The sequence below is a fragment of the Giraffa tippelskirchi genome, chromosome 2, assembly GCF_054371585.1.
Source record: "Giraffa tippelskirchi isolate mGirTip1 chromosome 2, T2T-mGirTip1v1.2.pri, whole genome shotgun sequence".
Lineage (NCBI taxonomy): Eukaryota > Metazoa > Chordata > Mammalia > Artiodactyla > Giraffidae > Giraffa > Giraffa tippelskirchi.
In genome coordinates, this window is record NC_137276.1 from 184,413,773 (window position 1) to 184,434,849 (window position 21,077).

At 36.7% G+C, this 21,077-nt stretch overlaps 1 long non-coding RNA gene across 1 annotated transcript in view; it reads right to left on the reverse strand.

Moving 5' to 3' along the window:
- LOC145526719 (uncharacterized) overlaps positions 1–21,077 on the reverse strand; it is a 65,726-nt gene that overhangs the window by 8,380 nt on the left and 36,269 nt on the right. The window contains exon 4 of the long non-coding RNA XR_014069120.1: positions 440–1,884. This is a non-coding gene — a long non-coding RNA (uncharacterized LOC145526719). The remainder of the gene's footprint in view (positions 1–439; positions 1,885–21,077) is intronic.

Genomic DNA, 21,077 nt, shown 5'->3' on the forward strand with positions numbered 1-21,077 from the left:
GGAAACATCTAAGTGAAAAAAGTCAATCTGAGAAGAAAGCATACTGTATGACTTCAACCATATGCTTTTCTGGGAAAGACATAACTGTAGATACAATAGCAAAATCCTTTGGGTGGGGGTGGGGGTAGGGACTGAAGACAAAGGGATTTTAGGGCAATGAAAATACTCGTATGACATTATTATGACCGATATACATTATACATTTGCCCAAACTCATAGAAGGTACAACCGAAAGAGAGAATTTTAATGTAAACTAGGTATTTTATAGATTAATACTTTGTAAAAATGTATCATTCTTGTGACTGATGTTGACATTGGGGGAAACTATGCATGTGTGGGGATATGGGGTCTATGGGAAAACTATACTTTCAATTTTGTCATAAACCTACAACTACTCTAAAAACAGTAGTTAAAAAACAACAAAAAAACTGTAACTGACCCTCCATGTTCCTTTGTCCAAAAAATTCTTCAGGTAAAAATGCAGGAGTCGATAGCCATTCCCATCTCCAGGGGATCTTCCCTACCCAGGGATCAAACTTGGGTCTCCCACGTTTCAGGCAGATTCTTTACCATCTGAACCACCAGGGAAGCTCAATAAAAGGATATACAATTTCTAGGTCTTTGTTGCTGTGTGCAGACTTTCTCCAGTTGCTGTGAGCACATGGGCTTAGCTGTTCCACGGCATGTGGAATCTTCCTGGACCAGGGATCGAACCAGGGTCTCCTTCATTGGCGGGCAGATTCTTATCTACTGTACCACCAGGGAAGTCCAGAAGGATATATAGTTTCTTATATTCAGAATAACACAATTGGTTTTTTAGAAAAAAAATTAACCTATCTCAATAACAGATGTATTTGATATGATTTTAAAGATCCTAGGAAGAGTCAGCCACAGCTTGAAGTACTTCCTGTTTCCTCTTCTTTCCTCCTGAAATCAGCTAAGTCACTGATCTCCCCTGTTCTCATCCCTTTCAGTCCTCTTTTGTAGAGGATCAGTGGTTAGGCTTCTGAGAAACATATCCAGAGGCCCCTTGGGATAGTTTCCACAGATGGTTCCACAGCTGGAGTGGGGGCAGGGGAAACAGTAAAGAATATGCCTGTTTCACAGTAAAGGCTGTGTACCCTTCAGAGAGTACCCTGAAATGTATGCAGCTAAAGAATATTTATGCAGTAAGAAATAAGAAAGCTCAGTTAAATTTAATTAGCAAACATTTTATCAAATGCATACTACTCGCAAGGCACTGAGGCAATTACTTTGAAACTTGCCAGTGGTTTTCTTTTTTCTTATACTCACTCTTCTTCTGAAGTTAGTTTAAATTTTCTTCTTTATAGCATATAAAAGATAATATGTCAGTGGAGAAAGGCTTTAGATGTCATTAAATGATTTGTGATTATCCTGAAGGCAAAGGTCAGCTCTTGAGGGATTCTGAGCACAGAAGACACTGGGGCAACAACGCTGTGCCGTATATGTGATCCTGTTGATGTGCGACGAGAGTCTGGAGGCTGCCCCACCAACTGACTTGGAATTGTCAGGTATGCGGGCTGACTGAGATGGTAAAATGGAAAACAAGCGTAGACCTTATTGGAACTAGGTGCTAAAATGATTTGTTCTTGGTGTCTGTCTGCACGCCAGGGGAAAAGATATCAGATAGAATCATGACTTGACTGTCTAAGCAACAGGTCTTTCTTTTAGAAGTATTTCCACATTATTTTGAGTTCTCTGTTTTTTCTTCATCAGCTGTTATCACAACATCTATACATTTTCCTTTATCTCTCGAGTCCACAGTCAATATTGTCCTTTGTTTGAACATCTTTCTCAAAGTCTTTTCTACTAAACTGAAAATACATTTCTCTTTGAGGGATTTCTTGTCCTCACAGAAGCACTCTGAAAAAGAGCATGTAACATTAATATTTTAAAATTTAAATCTTTCTTTTCCAAGAGTCTGTCACTCGAAATTGGTCAAATTTTTTCTATCTTGTAGTTCAGGTGTTTTTAATAAAACAAGATATTTAAACCATTTAAATCATTCTCCAATGTTAATGTGAAACTAACTTCAACTAACATTATCATCCATCCGACGATTTTAAGATTTTTTTCCACAAAAACTTTGCCCTTTTCTGAAACTGTGAGGATAAATGAGAAATAAACATCCCCTTTAAAACAAAAATAGGATGAGAAAATGGTCACTGTGCTGGTTCAGGGTTGCCTACCTTCTAGTCTTCTGAGCCTTGAAATAACAACTGTTCATCCACGGGCCATAAAGCATTGACTGATTTCTTTCCATTAGGCTGTTTGACCCTGGAAGTGTTTATTTAAATAAGGAAGGAACTTAAAAAAAAAAAAAATGTTTAATGACTTGTTTGAAGAAGCAAAAAAAAAGCACTATTCATGGGTCAAAGATAGAGAGTGCAAGATTTTTGTGTACTGTAGGGTCAGTGAAGGAGGAGGCAACTAATATTTAAGTGTCTGTCCTATGGAGTCACACAGAGTCGGACATGACTGAAGCGACTTAGCAGCAGCAGCAGCATATGCCAGGACTCACTTAGTAATTTCCTTAGGTTACCCATCTAGTTCTCAGAAATACCTTCAAAAAAGTTGTTTCTACAACTGCATAAAAGATGAAATTATTTTTCCCTGGGTTAGTGTTAGGATAAAGAAAAGTAGTATTACCCATAAATATTCTATTCCAGTACTTAGTTATTTACTTTATTTCTCTATGCCCATAAATCATACATATAAAAATATATTATTCTATATAGCTTTCTTATAGTCTCCCTAAAAATTTAACTACTGAAGATTCTACTTTTAAAAAAATGTTTTGGTTAAAAGAGAAAGCAAGGCATATGGCAATTGACTGGTGCATCTCAAAGAGTGTCTTCCAGATGCCATGTGAAAAATGAAGCTCTGTGATAAATATTTTTTTTAAAGTCTGTATTAAACAATGTTAAAAAGGTGAGACTTGGTGCTATAAATGTGCTAATGTGCATGGTGAATCTTCAAGAAGGGAGACAGGGTGAAGAATTTTTCAAAGTTAGGTAAGAGAATTCCCACACCATCCAGGAAGTATTTATTAGTATGCAATGCAAAGAATACTCACATCATCAACTTTGGTCAATGAATGATTTCTCATGTATAACTGTACAATAATTTAGCTAATCTCTTATTGCAGAACATTTATTTCATTTCCAAGGTTTGATATTTGACATATCTATATGCATATAGACATTTTCATGTGAATGTATATGAGATTGTTCTTGTGTTTGAATGTATCTTTCTTTACTTTCCTGTAATTTTCTTAGCATACATTACTAAAAGGGGGATTTCTGGGACAAAAGGCAAGAATTGCTTTAATATATATTGCAAAACTGCCTTCAAGAAAGATTTTTGCCATTTATACTTCTACTAGGGGAATGTGAGCAGGCATTCACACATACATTACCACTTCCTATTCTGTTTCTGTAAAGTTTTTACTTTGTGTAATTTGTTAATTTAATCAACAAAGATTTTTATTAATAATAACAAAAGTATATATTGTTTTATATATTTGATTTGATTATACACATATATATTATATTATTTAATATATACCTTCTAAGAACAAGCATTGGTTATTATCCCTAAAATAAATCTGAATAACAAATAAATATGGAAAATATTTCCATTTCACCAATCTTCACAGATAAGAAAATTAAATAATATGTATTTAATAATACTATATCAGTTATATGCAGTGATGTGTAACATATTTATTATTGATTCTATTATAATATTATGTATGTAAATTATATATAAAATAAAATATATACTTTGTACTATAATCAACATAAAATATAAATATAAAACATATAATTACATTTTATAATAAAATAAATATGCTATAATTACTTCATATAAATTATTTTAATTATCTTATCTATAAAATGATTGAGAGAGAAATCTTTTCTGTACTTATTTGCCACTTAGATTTATTCTTGGGATAATAATGTATATATGTTCTTATCATATTTTTCTGTTAGAAACCCCATCTTTGAAAAATGATTTGTAAGTATTCTTTATAAATTAAAGCTATATTAATTATAGATCCATTATAATTGTTATTATAATTGTTGCATGTATTTTTCAGAGTTTACTGTTTTCCTTCTCAGTTCCATTAAACATAATGTACCAACTCAGGTCAAGACATCAGTTGTGTAATTCTTCAGTAGCAAAAGCTATATATTTCAATGTGAATATGAAATTTGGTTTAGGTCTACCAAAGACATATATCGCAATGAATGGTATCTCAGTCTACCGGCTCATAAGTTCTCTCTTCCTAAACTGCAATCTCAACGTTCCTGGAGTGAAGTTAAACTTCCTTGATTAACACTTCAAAAATATCAAATGTATATATAGGAGCTAAGTTTTCAAACATTTAGACAAGCATTCTTTCATGCCTTGTAGCAATGATGCATGCATGAAGTAAATGGCCTTGATAATTTGGCTCTCATCTTCTTCCATCTTTTCCTACATTATGCTCATAATTTTCTATTTCTTGAAAAAAACATAGTCCTTCCCATGATAAAATCAATGTTCCCTCTGTTGGGGATGCATGTTATCTCAAAACAGATAAATGTGTCTGTGTGTGCATGTGTGCTCAGTCGTTATCAGACTCTTTGCGACCCCATGGACCTTTGTGAGCCCACCGGGCTCCTTTGTCCATGGAATTTCCCAGGCAAGAATACTGGAGTGCGTTTCCATTTCCTTCTCCAGGGGATCTTACCTGACTGGGGATCGAACCCAAGTCTCCTGCATTAGCAGGTGGATTCTTTACCCCGAGCCACCAGGGAAACCATTTAATCCCTTACTCTTTTGTAAATTTCTTGACTGCTGAAAATTTGACCATTTTTGCCTGCCATTGTATCCCAGGGGTAAAACACTGAGCCTTGTGCAGGGTAAATATTCAAAAAATATTTATGAAAGACTGGGTATATGTCATTATTATACTAATTTTACAGGTAAACATTGAGACTCAGGAAAGCAAATGTCTTTGTAGTTAGTTATTATACAATCAATAACCAGGATGACTGAGACTTGAATACCTGCACAATTCTGTGTTTGTCCCATTTTACAGACTTCCTAGTTATTTCCATCACCTACTCTTTTGTTTTTTTCCTGATCTTTTCTTTCTCTTTGTTGGATTTTAACGTGTTCAGTTTTAGAATGAAGTGTACTCAGGGTCCAAAGACAAACGTGAGGAAAAAATGTTGGAATAAGTCAGAGCTCCTTCCAGAAAATCAACGAACTATTTTTTAGACTGTTTTCTAGCAAACTCCCACACTTAATTAAGCTTTCAATTAGGTGTCTCAGAAGCCAATTCTCTGCAGTATGACTCTCTCTTTCTTCCTTTCCTGTCTTTATTTCTTTTCTTCTTCAGAGTTAATGATTATTTTATGCATTACCTAAACTTACTTTCTGTATCTCAGTTTTTCCATCTGTAAATGTAAGGGCTATCATGTCACATTTTGTATATTATTAATGCTGGAAATCTCATAATTGCAATGAACTGCACTGAATGTCCTACTAAGAATGGATTTAGAAGGGCTGGGAGAGATGGTCAGATATGGACAGAAAAACATAGTTTACCAAAATGAAAAAAACTGAAGTAAACTTATTTAGGTAGAGTGTCTGATTCCGTATGGAAAGTTTACTTGCCCATCCCTGCCTGCTAGTGAGACTGATATTAGAGTCACTGGCCTGGGACTCTTTTAATCAACAGTGGCATTGTGTTGAAGAGTTCATGATAACAGAAGCCATTTATGTGACGCTTGTCTTGTTATGTAAAGCAATGGGGTGGGGGCAAGCATTCAGGTAAGGGGAGGTGGAAATAAATAGGAAAGATTCCAAATATATATATATATATATATATAAATTATATATTTATTTATATATATATATTTATATACAAATATATGTATAATTTATATATTCCAAATATATATGTATATATATATACAGGCTTTATTTTGGTCAATAGTAAGACCTTAGATGACATTCCAGACTGTTAGTTAGTACTACAAATCAGTAATAAGGAAGTGAACTTAGAACAACAACAACAAAAAGGTCAGCACATCACTTATGGCTAAAAGAACAATGTTGGCTTGTTTATGGTTTCAATAATCTCTGATGGCTTTACCAGTGGGGTAAAATTGGTACTTAACATCAAGAATTCTGGGACTTCTTTGGCGGTTCAGTGGGTAAAACTCCATGCTTCCAATGCAGGGGGAGAGGGTTCGATCCTTGGTCAGGGAACTGAGATCCCACATGTCATGGGGTGTGGCCAATAAATAAGTAAAAGAAAAATAAAATTACTTTATAGAAAAAAATTTAAAAAAGGATATAGCAGACAGGTCTCGACCTCTGAATCCAGAATGAATAATTTCACTCATTTCTTCCAGCTTCAACCTGTGGCTTCAGTCAAGGACCAAAGGCAAAGGAAAGCCCCTAAGGCATTTTAAACATCTCATTGAATGATTCCTTCTTTAAAAGCCTATTTCCTCTCATCAGAAAGCCCTGAAGTATAATGTCCTCAGAAGCTAAGAGGAGAAAGAAGAAAGGCAGGGGTTTCAAAAGATTAATAAACAGAATCCAGATAGAACTAATGCAGGGAAATATTTATTTAGCTGTTGGTTTTCATTGTTTCCAATTGCGACCACGATGGAAATTCGAAATTGTATTGCAGATGCTCTAATACCTGAACTTCATTGACCTCCACACAGAAAGAACTGTGTTCTTGATGGATGAAAATTGTAACTTTGAAGAAGTATATTTTTCATTTTAGAAATTTATGATTCAACTACATTATCAAGAATAGCAAAAGGTACCATTCCAGAATATTTCTGTCTTCTTTACCCTCCGCTGTAACATGTGCCTCAACTCTAAGAACATTTTTGCGTTTGTGTGAATGATATATTCAGTTCAGTCACTAAGTCGTGTCTGACTCTTTGCGACCACATGGACTGCAGCACGCCAGGCCTCCCTGTCCATCACCAACTCCCAGAGTTTACTCAAACTCATGTCCACTGAATCGGTGATGCCATTCAACCATCTCATCCTCTGTCGTCCCTTTCTCCTGACTTCAAACTTTCCCAGCATCAGGGTATTTTCAAATGAGTCAGTTCTTCGCATCAGGTGGCCAAAGTATTGGAGTTTCAGCTTTAGCATCAGTCCTTCCAATGAACATTCAGGACAGGTTTCCTTTAGGATGGATAGGTTGGATCTCCTTGAGATCCAAGGGACTCTCAAGAGTCTTCTCCAACACCACAGTTCACAAGCATCCATTCTTCGGTGCTCAGCTTTCTATAGTCCAACTCTCACATTCATAAATGACTACTGGAAAAACCATAGCCTTGAGTAATCGGACCTTTGTTGGCAAAGGAATGTCTCTGCTTTTTAATATGCTGCCTCGGTTGGTCATAACTTTTCTTCCAAGGAGTAAGCATCTTTTAATTTCGTGGCTGAAGTCACGATCTGCAGTGATTTTGGAGCCCCAAAAAATAAAGTCTGCCACTGTTTCCACTGTTTCTCCATCTATTAGCCATGAAGTGATGGGATCAGGTGCCATGATCTTTGTTTCCTGAATGTTGAGCCTTAAGGCAGCTTTTTCACTCTCCTCTTTCACTTGCATCAAGAGGCTCTTTAGGTCTTCTTCACTTTCTGCCGTAAGGGTGGTGTCATCTGCATATCTGAGGTTATTGATTTTTCTCCCGGCAATCTTAATTCTAGCTTGTGCTTCCTCCAGCCCAGTGTTTCTCATGACATACTCTGCATATTGATTAAATAAGCAGGGTGACAATATACAGCCTTGATGTACTCTTTTTCCTATTTGGAACCAGTGTGTTGTTCCATGTCCAGTTCTAACTGTTGCTTCCTGACCTGCAAACAGGTTTCTCAAGAGGGAGGTCAGGTGGTTTGGTATTCCCATCTCTTTCAGAATTTTCCACAGTTTATTGTGATCCACACAGTCAAAGGCTTTGGCATAGTCAATAAAGCAAAAATAGATGTTTTTCTAGACTTCTCTTGCTGTTTTGATGATCCCACAGAGGTTAGTAATTTGATCTCTGGTTCCTCTACCTTTTCTAAAACCGGCCTGAACATCTGGAAGTTCACGGTTCATGTATTGTTGAAGCCTGGCTTGGAGAATTTTGAGCATTACTTTGCTGGTGTGAGAGATGAGTGCAATTGTGCTGTAGTTTTAGCATTCTTTGGCATTGCTTTTCTTTGGGATTGAAATGAAAACTAAACTTTTCCAGTTTTGTAGCCACTGCTGAGTTTTCCAGATTTGCCAGCATATTGAATGCAGCACTTTCAAAGCATCATCTTTTAGGATTTGAAATAACTCAACTCTAATTCCGTCACCTCCACTAGCTGTGTTCATAGTTATGCTTCCTAAGGTCCACTTGACTTCACATTCCAGGATATCTGGCTATAGGTGAGTAATCACAACATTGTGATTATCTGGGTCATGAAGATCTTTTTTGTACAGTTCTTCTGTGTATTCTTTCCACCTCTTCTTAATATCTTATGCTTCTGTTAGGTCCATACCATTTCTGTCCTTTATTGAGCCTATCTGAATAATATATAACTATCTTTAATTTTTCATTTCAATATTGCTATACATAAGATACACGGCATTATCTTGAAACTGCTTCTTTTCTTTCTTTTTTTTTCTTACTAAGTCTTCAAAATCCACTGTGTGTTTTATTACAGCACATTTGATTTCTTTTTTCTTTGGTGGGTGCTTGTTGGCACGTGGCTTGTTGGATATCAATTCCCTGACCAGGGGTTGAACCTGGGCCACTGCAGTAGAAGCATGGAATCTTGATCACTATACCACTAGGATATAGTACAAGTTGGAATCAAGATTGCCAGGAAAAATATCAGTAACCTCAGATATTCAGATGACACCACTCTTATGGCAGAAAGTGAAGCAGAACTAAAGTGCCTCTTGATGAAAGTGAAAGAAGAGAGTGAAAAAGTTGGCTTAAAACTCAACATTCAGAAAACTAAGAGCATGGCATCTGGTCCCATCACTTCACGGCAAATAGATGGGGAAACAATGCAAACAGTGACAGGTTTTATTTTCTTGGGCTCCAAAATCACTGCATATGGTGACTGCATCCAAGAAATAAAAGACACTTGCTCCTTGGAAAAAAAGGTATGACCAGTGTAGATAGCGTATTAAAAAGCAGAGACATAACTTTGTCAGCAAAGGTCTGCCTAGTCAAGGCTATGGTTTTCCCAGTAGTCATGTATGGATATGAAAATTGGACTATAAGGAAAGCTGAGTGCTGAAGAATTGTTGCTTTTGAACTGTGGTGTTGGAGAAGACTCTTGAGAGTTCCTTGGACTGCAAGGAGACTCAACCAGTCCATCCTAATGGAAACCAGTCCTGAATATTCATTGGAAGGACTGATGCTGAAGCTGAAACTCCAATTCTTTGGCCACCTGATTCAAAGAGCTGACTCATTTGAAAAGACCCTATCGCTGGCAAAGATTGAAGGCGGAAGGAGACGCAGACAACAGAGGATGAGATGGTTGGATGGCATCATGGCCTCAATGGACATGAGTCTGAGTAAGCTCTGAGAGTTGGTGATGGACAGGGAAGCCTGGCCTACTGCACTCTGTGGGTTCGCAAAGAGTCGGACATGACTGAGCGATTGAACTGAACTGGTATCACTAGGGAACTTACCTTGGAACAGCTTCTTAACAAATGTTATACTGGAATAGAGAAGTCAGCTAAATCATAATATCCAAGATTTTTCTACCCATTTACTGTATAGTCAGTGACAGTCATATAGAAAAAGAAGGATGTTAAAAGTTTATAACTTCCAAAATAGAAACACATTCAAGATTTAAGAAAATGAGATGGGGCCCCTGACTACCGAGAATACGGCATATCTGGCCATCAGAATTATGAGGTTAACCTCTGTGTTTCAACTGCCTTCTGAAAAGTAAGAGCCCTTAAGAAAAATTTTGGTGAAATATTACAGCTTACTACCAACAGGGTTATGGGAAATTCTAGGAGGTATTGCGACCCACTCTTCAGCAAGAGAGATTAAGGGAGCACGGTGCTATTGATAGCTATGGCGGATCAAGGCTTGAATATATTCAAATAATTAATAAAGACTCTTATGAATTTTCCCAGCCTCTCTCCTGTCAGTTACCTCTCACTTTCTTTTTCCTTATGGCTCTGCTCATGATTCTGGTGATGCCAGCTTCCCTGCCACCAAGATGAGAAGAGAAGAGAAATATGTAACACGAAAGTGTCAGTGACCTGAAGTGTTTGCCAGTGAGGGATATTTTCATCTGAAGGAATGTAACAAGGGAGAGCACTGCTCTAGCCAACAAACTTATCCTTGAGAGATAGAACTGCCATCACATTGGCACCAAGTGAAAAAGGAACTTCTCAGCAAAGAGTTTTCTCTACTCAGCTCAAATAGAACTATGTAGTCTTGGTTACTATGACTGACAATGAGACAGACACTGATAAGAATGCAACTACCTTATTAAAAGTAAGTGCATATGTGTTTTAGTAATCGATGTGGTATTTTGTAGATAGCAAATAAACTGATCCAACACTTGTGTAAAAAATAATCAGTTATTGAAAACGGGATCTGACAAACACTTTAAAAATAATTTTTCTTCTGAGGTTTTAACTTTCTGACTTCAGGAGTTATGTGAATTGTTGAACTTTGAAATCAGAAGTCAAGCAATAACTTTTAGAGTGCCCTTAGGCTAACATGATAGTAAGCAATTTTATTGTGGCCTTGCTGCAATTTTTCAAGTCAGTAACAGTCTTGCAGCAAGTGGGATTTACCCCTGGGTAATTATTCCCACCAAGGCTGTTAGTCTTTATTACTGGCCAAAATAATTGCTAAAGGAAAATGAGCAATCTAGGACCTGTGTGTCATTGAACTTTTGAATGTTCTAAATATTCCAGCCTGTCCCTCCCTACTTCTATTTACTGCCCGGGAGAGGCACATTAGCATTACATGTTGCCCAAAACGGAATAGTTAGTAATACGCCTGCTGAGCATAATAAAAAAAAAATATTTGAAATAAACAACTCTATTAGGTGAAAGGCTAGTGTGGTGATATATTGAGGACTTATGCCCATGGCAGCAATAGCTAAAAACACTTTTTGGCATTCTTAGTGGAGTACAGCCTAATAAATCAGCTCAGCTGGTCAAAACTTCATGCCTTACCAAATTGGTGATATTTGAGTGAAATCTTAGACTCTGACTACTTTTCAGTAGTTAGTACTGAATGAATACTATTCAGAGGCAGCATGGAGTAAGCAACCCATAGCTATACGTGTTCCAGATGAAACTTACAGAGAAGGAACAACATCAGATAAATGGTTGTGTATATGATATTTCAGGGCAGACAATGTGTCATGAATACCTGGCTTAAACAGAACCATTATCACTGTTTGACAGATACCTACTCAACTGATAAAGAGGATACAATTGATCCTTGTCTCACAAACTCACTCATCCCTGTTCCCATTAATCAAGTAGAGGAGTATCCTATATTTCATGGACCTAAGGATATGTACAGATGTGCGAATTGGACCATGAAGAAGGCTGAGCACTGAAGAACTGATGCTTTTGAACTGTGGTGTTGGAGGAGACTCTTGAGAGTCCCTTGGACAGCAAGGAGATCAAATCAGTCAATTATAAATGAACTCAACCCTGAATATTCATTGGAATATTGGACTGATGCTGAAGCTGAAGCTCCAATACTTTGGCCACCTGAAGCAAAGGGCCAATTCATTGGAAAAAGCCCCTGATGCTTGGGAAGATTGAGGGCAGGAAGAGAAGGGGAGGACAGAGGATGAGATGATTGGATGGTATCACCAACTCAATGGAGTTTGAGCAAACTCCAGGAGATAGTGAAGGACAGGGAAACCTGGCATGCTGCAGTCCATGGGGTCGCAAAGAGTCGGACAAAACTGGGTGACTGAACAACAACAAGGATATGAACTACATATCTCAAAAAACTTGGAAATAACAGGGACTTAAAGGGAACAACCAGATTGAGGACATCCAGTTCTTCGGTATAGACAATCCTATTCCCATGATGACATAATTGATTTTTTCCAGGTACTAAAGACTGGATATCCAATATAAGGGAAAACCAGTTATCTCAAGTATTCAGTTATCTCTGTATTCTTCTGGATCCAAATGTCATTTATCTCTTTATTGCTTGAAAAATTCACCTCCTTGCTTGGACCTGGGAAGTACGGTTCCCTTATGATCATTATTACACTGTGGACAGCCCCACCTCTTGTCAACCCTTTTCATATAATATGAAGTTTGTGGAGCTGAGAGAATATGCTCACTCGAAACCTGTGCACCCTCCTTCAAATCACACTCCAGGTTTCTTCTGGAATGTTTTTGTACAAACAGCTCTGTGTAAATTTCCATGACATAAACATGCCCTTCACTAGCTCTGTTTTCCCAAGAATATTATGTTAGTGATGGAGAAAACAAAGGTGAAATAGTCAAGCTAATGGGGATTATAGTAAAAGAATGCAAAAAATGTTTACAGAAAGGAGAGGCAGTTTCACAGACACAGGGAATTTGTTTTACAAATGAAGAATTAGAAACGAAAGAATACAAACAAAGTGTACACAATCATGTTTTAAAATGTTCTAAATGTCTAGGCGAACCAAACATTTCTGCACAAACTCAATAAGAAAAAGAACATCAACAACAATTTAACTGCAAATAGCCAAATATCTGATTAGACTCAGTCATCTCCTCTATAAGAATAGGTTTGATATGAGAGATAATGCTGTGGAATTATGAAGAGAAACTATTGTGAGTAAATAATACTGTTTGGGGGAAAATTGGCAGCCCAGAGAGGTCTATATTCTAAATCCCAGATTCTATGAATATATTAATTTATATGAAGGGACTTCACAGATGTTATTAAGATAATGGATTTTTAGATAGGGAGATTATGCTGGCCCAGTATAATTAGAGTTCTTAGAAGATGTCAACTTTTCTAGGCTGTGGTCAGAGATGTGACAGTGGAAGAAAGATCATGGTCAACATTAACAATGGAGGAAAAGGTTGCAAGTCAAAGAACGTAGCCAGCTCTTAGGAATGAGAAATGCAGGAAAATATTCTCCCTTACAGCCTCAGAAAGGAACTTGGTCCTGTAGATATGACAATGCTAGCCTTCTGGATCTTACAAAAATATAAGATAATAAATTTTTGCTTTCATACAAAATTGACAAAATTTAGAAAATTTTATTTCATATTTCATATTTTCCTTAATGCCTATGACCATGTATCACACAAGTTCACTTAAACTTCCTATAAGTAAATAATAAACAAACAAACAAAACCAAAATCAACCTGCACAGAACTCAGGCATTTGCATTGTTGCAAGTAAGTTCACAACAAAGACCTGAATGTTATAAATCATTTCTGGCTGAACAGTATGGCACTGAGATACATGAACATGTATTTGTGACTTTACTAAAATTCTCTTAGCCTTACCAGATCAAAAATTCAAGTACCAAATTAAGGATAGAATGGATGTTAAAATAACTGATATTATTAATTTGTGTTAAAGACTGATGAAATTATTACAACAATCATCATATATAGGCATAAAGAAAATGCAATTAAATTCTGGGCAAAAGGTAAAAGAAAACATATAGTTAGAGGTTGAAAAATATAAAAAACAGAAAATAAAATTATCTTCATATATATTTCAGAAATGGTGACTTGAAAATAAAATACTGACTTTTAATGTCACTTTTTATTCATGTAAGTTCTTCTACAGGCTAGAATGTTTCTTGATGTTACATTCTGTTTTTTATTAGAATTTTTAATAGACTTTTGACAGAATTAAGTAGATTTTTAGTAGAACCTGTCATATATTTTTTATTTTTGTTTTCTTTTTTATTTTATTTTATATTTGAGTATAGTTGATTAACAGTGTTGTGTTTCAGGTGTACAGCAAAGTGATTTGTTGTATATATATTTGTATCTACACTTTTTCAAATTTTTTCCCATTCAGGTTATTACAGAATATTGAGCACAGTTCCCTGTTTGGCATGGTAATTCTTTGTTGGTTATCTATTTAAAATATAGCAGTGAGTACATGTTTGAGATTTACATTACCTTCTTTTGATATATTCTTTATTCTTGTTATGATAGCATAGTTTAGTTGTTTAGTAGCTGTTGTGTCTGATTCTTTGCAACCCCATGGACTGCAGCAGGCCATGCTTCCCTGTCCTTCACTATTTCCCAGAGTTTGCTCAAATTCTTGTCCATTGAGTCGGTGATGCTATCTAATCATCTCATCCTCTGCCACCCCCTTTCCTTTTGCCTTCAAGTCTTTCCCAGCATAAGGGTCTTTTTCAACAAGTTGTCTCTTCCCATTAAGTGGCCAAAGTATTGCAACTTCAGCTTCAGCATTAGTCCTTCCAATGAATATTCAGGGTTGATGCTGGGAAAGATTGAGGCCAGGAGGAGAAGGGGGCGACAGAGAATAAGATGGGTGGATGTCAAAGCTGACTCAACGGACATGAGTTTGTGTAAGCTCCAGGAGACAGTGAAGGACAGAGAAGCCTGGCAAGCTGAAGTCTATGGGGTTGCAAACAGTTTTACATGACTTAGTGACTAAACAATAACAGCAACTTTTTTTTCAAACTTTTTTCCCATACAGGTCATAAGAGCGTACTGAGAAGAGTTCCCTGTGCTATATAGTAGGTCCTTATTAGTTATCTATTTTGTATTTAGTAGTGTGTATATGTCAATCCAAATCCCTCAATTTATCTATCTCCCCAGTTCCCCCTGGTAACAATAAGCTTATTATGAATTTAAATGTGTATTACAATGTTTTGAAGGTACTTAAATTTAAATAGTTGTTTTATGGATAATTTCCCCATTATTTGTTTATACCTTTATATTTCATGAAACTTTTTATAGTAAATACGGATTCCGTTTTCTGCACAAAGAAAATACTTTTCACAAAATTTAATTGAATTCATGTAGAAAGTGCTTTGCTGTGACATCAACAATTAGTACAAATATTTCTTTGTGGCAAATTTGTAACTATGTACAAATCACTTTGACATATACAATTCATTCAAATAAATTGCTCATAAAATCATTCCTAAAAATATAATTTAAGCCATTTGACCAACATTACAAAAGTTACTTTTAAACTTTGTTTTTAATATTTGAATTTCAATAAAATTAATAACTTTTACCTGAGTCACATTATTTTCTTAACACTTACTATGCACAAAACAGTGGCCTTGCTGCTTGAGAGAGTTTAAAATGGTGTAATTTGTAGTCTTTATTCTTCACGATCATACAATGATGTGTGAAATTCAAATCAACAAAAATATAAATTAAATCTCTTTTTAAATAATTGGCTACAAATGACAAAGATAGAATACAACTGTTGCTTGTTATCTACTTAATTTCAAAACTCAACTAACTTTTGGAGTGAGGTGGAAAACATAATACGAAGTTATAATGTTTAGGGGAAAATCCATATCATATTTAGGAAAAAGTATTGGTTAAAGAGGGTTTCCCTGGTAGCTCAGATGGCAAAAAAATCTGCCTGCAATGCTGGAGACCCAAATTCCATTCCTGGGTGGGGAATAGCCCCTGGAGAAGGGAATGGCAACCGACTCCAGTATTCTTGCCTGGAGAATTCCATGGACAGAGGAACCTGGTGGCCTACTGTCCATGGGGTCACGAACAGTCAGAAACAGCTGAACCACTAACACTTTTACTTTCTTCATTGGTTGTGCTGTGCTTAGTCGCTCAGTCATGTCCGACTCTTTTTGATCCCATTGACTGTAGCCCACCAGGCTCCTCTGTCCATGGGCATTCTCCAGGCAAGAATGCAGGAGTGGGTTGCTGTTCCTTCCTCCAAGGGATTTTCCTAACCCAGGGATCTAGCCCAGGTCTTGCACATTGCAGGTGGATTCTTTACCATCTCAGCCAACAAGGAAGAGAAAGATTTTAATCACCAACTCAGCCCAGCTGGTGACATCTTAATGATTAAGAGCATTGGTTGAAATCTTACTGCAGAAATCGAATCCTGACCATGCACTTACTAGCTCTGGCACCTTGAGTAATTGATTTAACCTGTCATGCTTCACTATTATCATCTGTATAATTGGAATTTGAGGTTAAAACTATTTATCATAAGATTGTTTTTTACTGAGTTAATATTTTTAAAATGATTATAATAGTGATTGGTAAAACTTATATTTGCAATACTATTATTTTTGTTATAATTGTGATGATAGAAGTATTAATAACTTTGAGTTCTTGAGCAAGATTTTGGAGGCATCCTGAACTCACACTCTGTACAACTTCAACTCCAGCTATTAGGTTGAATGGGAACTTGGATAAGGTTAATAGTTTATTGGATATTGCCCCATTAAGACAAACTACACATGCTTTGTATTTTTTAGAAGTAGGTTTTTAGAAACAAAATCTGGATTGTACATGCTCTTGTAAAAGATAGAACAGTTTAATAATTCTCAAACCAAATGAATTTCAGATACGATTCCAGATTCAGCTAGAGCAGATGTTGAAACACTGAGAAAAGTCCCCTTGAGAGTCAGTTTTGCACTTAAAAACAAAGAAAATTAGCCAGCAAATTCAGCCTTGGAGGGAAAATATAGACTGGTTTTATTGTAATGATTTGATAAATACTAGTTCTAATTATAAATGGAGATTTTAGAGAAGACCATTTTAGAAAATGTACACTGCAGTGAACAATAATGATCTTTGATGATTACACTGTCTTTGAAAATTAACAATTCCTAAAGACACTGTATCAGTAAATTAGAATGGATAGAAAAATATTTTTAAATAAGGATCCCAGGGCTTTGTAACCCTCATCCTCAGCATAGAGATTTTGATGGAATAAACCTGGGGTGGAGCCAGGGTTTTTTCCATGTCCACAAGCCCCTGAGTATGCTGAGCCAGGAAGTGACAGACTGACCTCACATTGAGAAACACTTCCAGGTAACAGTGTGTGATTCTGTGTTCTGGAAGCAAGAAGCTTTTGCTGGAATCAGCTGGGCTGATAATGAAGTAGAGAGAAGCAGAAAAAGAACCAAAAAGAGAAATAAAAATATGAAATATAGAAAATATTAATTTCAAGCAGATACTTTGCAATGCAACCTAAAGGAAATTCTTTAAATTTTCTATGACATAATAATTGTGATGAACCAGAAAAACATACAAAAAATGCACCTAAACTGGAAATTGCTTAAATGTCTAATGAAAAAGACATGATTTAGTGAATTAATCAAAACCAGGTCATTTTTGGAAATTACAAAGAAACATGAGTAGTGTTTATTGTTAGGTAATTTGAATAACATTTGAAAAGAATTGAATTTATATGTATGTATGCAAGGTAATATTTTTATTTTTTAGGAAATTATATTTAATTGCACTTTCACAGCATCACCTTTGAGGATTTGAAACAGCTCAACTGGAATTCCATCACCTCAACTAGCTTTGTTCGTAGTGATGCTTTCTAAGGCCCACTTGACTTCACATTCCAGGTTGTCTGGCTCTAGGTGAGTGATCGCACCATCGTGATTATCTGGGTCATGAAGATCTTTTTTGTACAGTTCTTCTGTGTATTCTTGCCACCTCTTCTTAATATCTTCTGCTTCTGTTAGGTCCATACCATTTCTGTCCTTTATCAAGCCCATCTTTGCATGAAATGTTCCTTTGGTATCTCTAATTTTCTTGAAGAGATCTCTAGCCTTTCCCAATCTGTTGTTTTCCTCCATTTCTTTGCACTGATCACTGAGGAAGGCTTTCTTATCTCTCCTTGCTATTCTTTGGAACTCTGCATTCAGATGGGAATATCTTTCCTTTTCTCCTTTGCTTTTTGCTTCTCTTCTTTTCCCAGCTATCTGTAAGGCCTCCTCAGACAAACATTTTGCTTTTTTGCATTTCTTTTCCATGGAGATTTTCTTGATCCCTGTCTCTTGTACAATGTCACAAACCTCTGTCCATAGTTCATCAGGCTGGATAATCGAAAAAGCAAGAGAGTTCCAGAAAAACATCTATTTCTGCTTTATTGACTATGCCAAAGCCTTTGATTGTGTGGATCACAATAAACTGTGGAAAATTCTGAAAGAGATGGGAATACCAGACCATCTGACCTGTCTCTTGAGAAACCTGTATGCAGGTCAGGAAGCAACAGTTAGAACTGGACATGGAACAACAGACTGGTTACAAATAGGAAAAGGAGTACGTCAAGGCTGTATATTGTCACCCTGCTTATTTAACTTATATGCAGAGTACATCATGAGAAATGCTGGGCTGGAAGAAACACAAGCTGGAATCAAGATTGCCAGGAGAAATATCAATAACCTCAGATACGTGGATGACACCACCCTTATGGCAGAGAGTGAAGAAGAACTAAAGAGCCTCTTGGTGAAGGTGAAGGAGGAGAGTGAAAAAGTTGGCTTAAAGCTCAACGTTCAGAAAACTAAGATCATGGCATCTGGTCCCATCACTCCATGGGAAATAGATGGGGAAACAGTGGAAACAGTGGCTGACTTTATTTTTTTGGGCTCCAGAATCACTGCTGATGGTGACTGCAGCCATGAAATTAAAAGACGCTTACTCCTTGGAAGGAAGGTTATGGCCAACCTAGATAGCATATTTAAAAGCAGAGACATTACTTTGCCAACAAAAGTCCATCTAGTCAAGACTATGGTTTTTCCAGTGGTCATGTATGGATGTGAGAGTTGGATGGTGAAGAAAGCTGAGCGCCGCAGAATTGATGCTTTTGAACTGTGGTGTTGGAGAAGACTCTTGAGAGTCCCTTGGACTGCAAGGAGATCCAATCAATCCATCCTAAAAGAGATCAATCCTGGGTGTTCATTGGAAGGTCTGATGTTGAAGCTGAAACTCCAATACTTTGGCCACCTCATGCGAAGGGTTGACTCATTGGAAAAGACCCTAATGCTGGGTAGGATTGGGGGCAGGAGGAGAAGGGGACGACATAGGATGAGATGGTTGGATGGCATCACCGACTCGATGAACATGGGTTTGGGTAGACTCCGGGAGTTGGTGATGGACAGAGAGGCCTGGCGTGCTGCAATTCATGGGGTCGCAAAGAGTCGGACACGACTGAGCGACTGAACTGAACTGAACTGATATATAATTATTTCAACACCATGTAATCAGTTTGAATAATAATCTATTTTAAATGGGTACATGTCCTTTATCACATCTAATAACATGTGTTTACAAACACAACGATTTTTTTTTAAATACACATAGTCTAAAAAAGTTATCTTTTGGAAACTACAATAGGCAGCCTAAATATTTCTGAGTCAGATAATTATGCAAATGTAAAATTATGAATCAAGTAATGTGATGATATCTACAATATATATACATATAATACACGTACACACACATACATGCAGTTTTGCGATTACATGTGCTAGATAATTAAATGACCTAAAATGCTGAATACTAGAAGTTTTGTGGTGCTCCTTTGCACATATGTTAGATTAATGACTTATAAAGTAGAAGAGAATATAAATTTTCTGTTTTATGATGCTTTCTTCTCCAAGACATTTTTCTAAGTAGTAGATAAAACACTTAGAATGTTTGAAAACATGTTTTTGAAGACTTCATTCAGCTGACTTTTTCTTTTAAAAACATGAGTTTACATTGTTGTATCTCTGTCTCTTTTAAAAGTTATTCATAGGTGTGTGATGACCATAGTTTGGAATATACAGGCAAAGAGACTGGGCTGAGAGTTAACCAGCTCAGTTTCAAAAGGTTATAAGTTTCAGTAAAGAACTGTAATTTCAGGGTTAAAAAAGAAACTCTTCATGATCATGAAACATCCATACATTGATCTCTTAAGCCCATTAAATATGTAAGCTTAAATTCATGTACCCAAGAAATATATTAGAAATCTTGATAATTTAGAAGGATTATGAATCTGAGTGTGGAAGACATGAAGGAAGAAGTCATTGATCTTAGCAATGTTCCCAGGGAGGCCAAATGATGCATCAGTGCCCGACGATCATGATTACATCTTTATTCTTCATTTCTGGAGAAAGCAACAGTTAGATGGATAGCTTCTGTATGCTACTACTGTGATTGAAGTTCTTTTTTTGAGGGAGTTGTTGCTGCTGCTGCTAAGTCGCTTTAGTCATGTCCGACTCTGTGCGACCCCATTGACGGCAGCCCACCAGGTTCTGCCGTCCCTGGGATTTTCCAGGCAAGAACAGTGGAGTGGGTTGCCATTTCCTTCTCCAATACATGAAAGTGAAAAGTGAAAGTGAAGTCGCTCAGTCGTGTCTGACTCTTCGCGACCCCATGGACTGTAGCCTACCAGGCTCCTCTGTCCATGGGATTTTCCAGGCAATAGTACTGGAGTGGGTTACCATTGCCTTCTCCGTTTTTGAGGGAGTAGAAAAGAATAAATCAGCTTGATCATTGTGTTTTGTACTTCTTGGAACGCAATTCTATAGCTGTAGTAAGCAGGTGTTTTTAAATGTCCAGTTCTAATCCCTAGAACCTGAGATATGATATCATGCTTATGACTGTCGTGTTATATGGTATGGCATGATTTACCTTAAAGTAAGGAGATTGTCTGGGATTATCCATGAAGGCCCTATGTAATCACATAAGCTTTTTAAACAGAGCTTTATTTGGCTGGTAGCAGAAGCAAATGTCAGAGAGATATGAAGTCTGAGAAGGACTCAACACACTCTTGCTTGTTAGAGATGGAGGGAGTCACATGAGAAGACATGTAAGTAGCCTTTAGGAGCAGAAAGAGGCCCCTGGCATCCAGCCAGAAACAGAGATCTCAGTTCAGCCTCTGCAAAGAACTTGATTCTGTCAAAAACTTGATTTGGAAGTAGTTTCCTTTCAGAACTTCTAGATAAGAACCATTTCTGGTCCAGCTGAACTTACTTAAAATGACCTACAGAGTTGTGAGGTAATAAGATAGCTGTTGTTTTAAGCTAAGTCTGTGGTAATTTGCCACACAGCA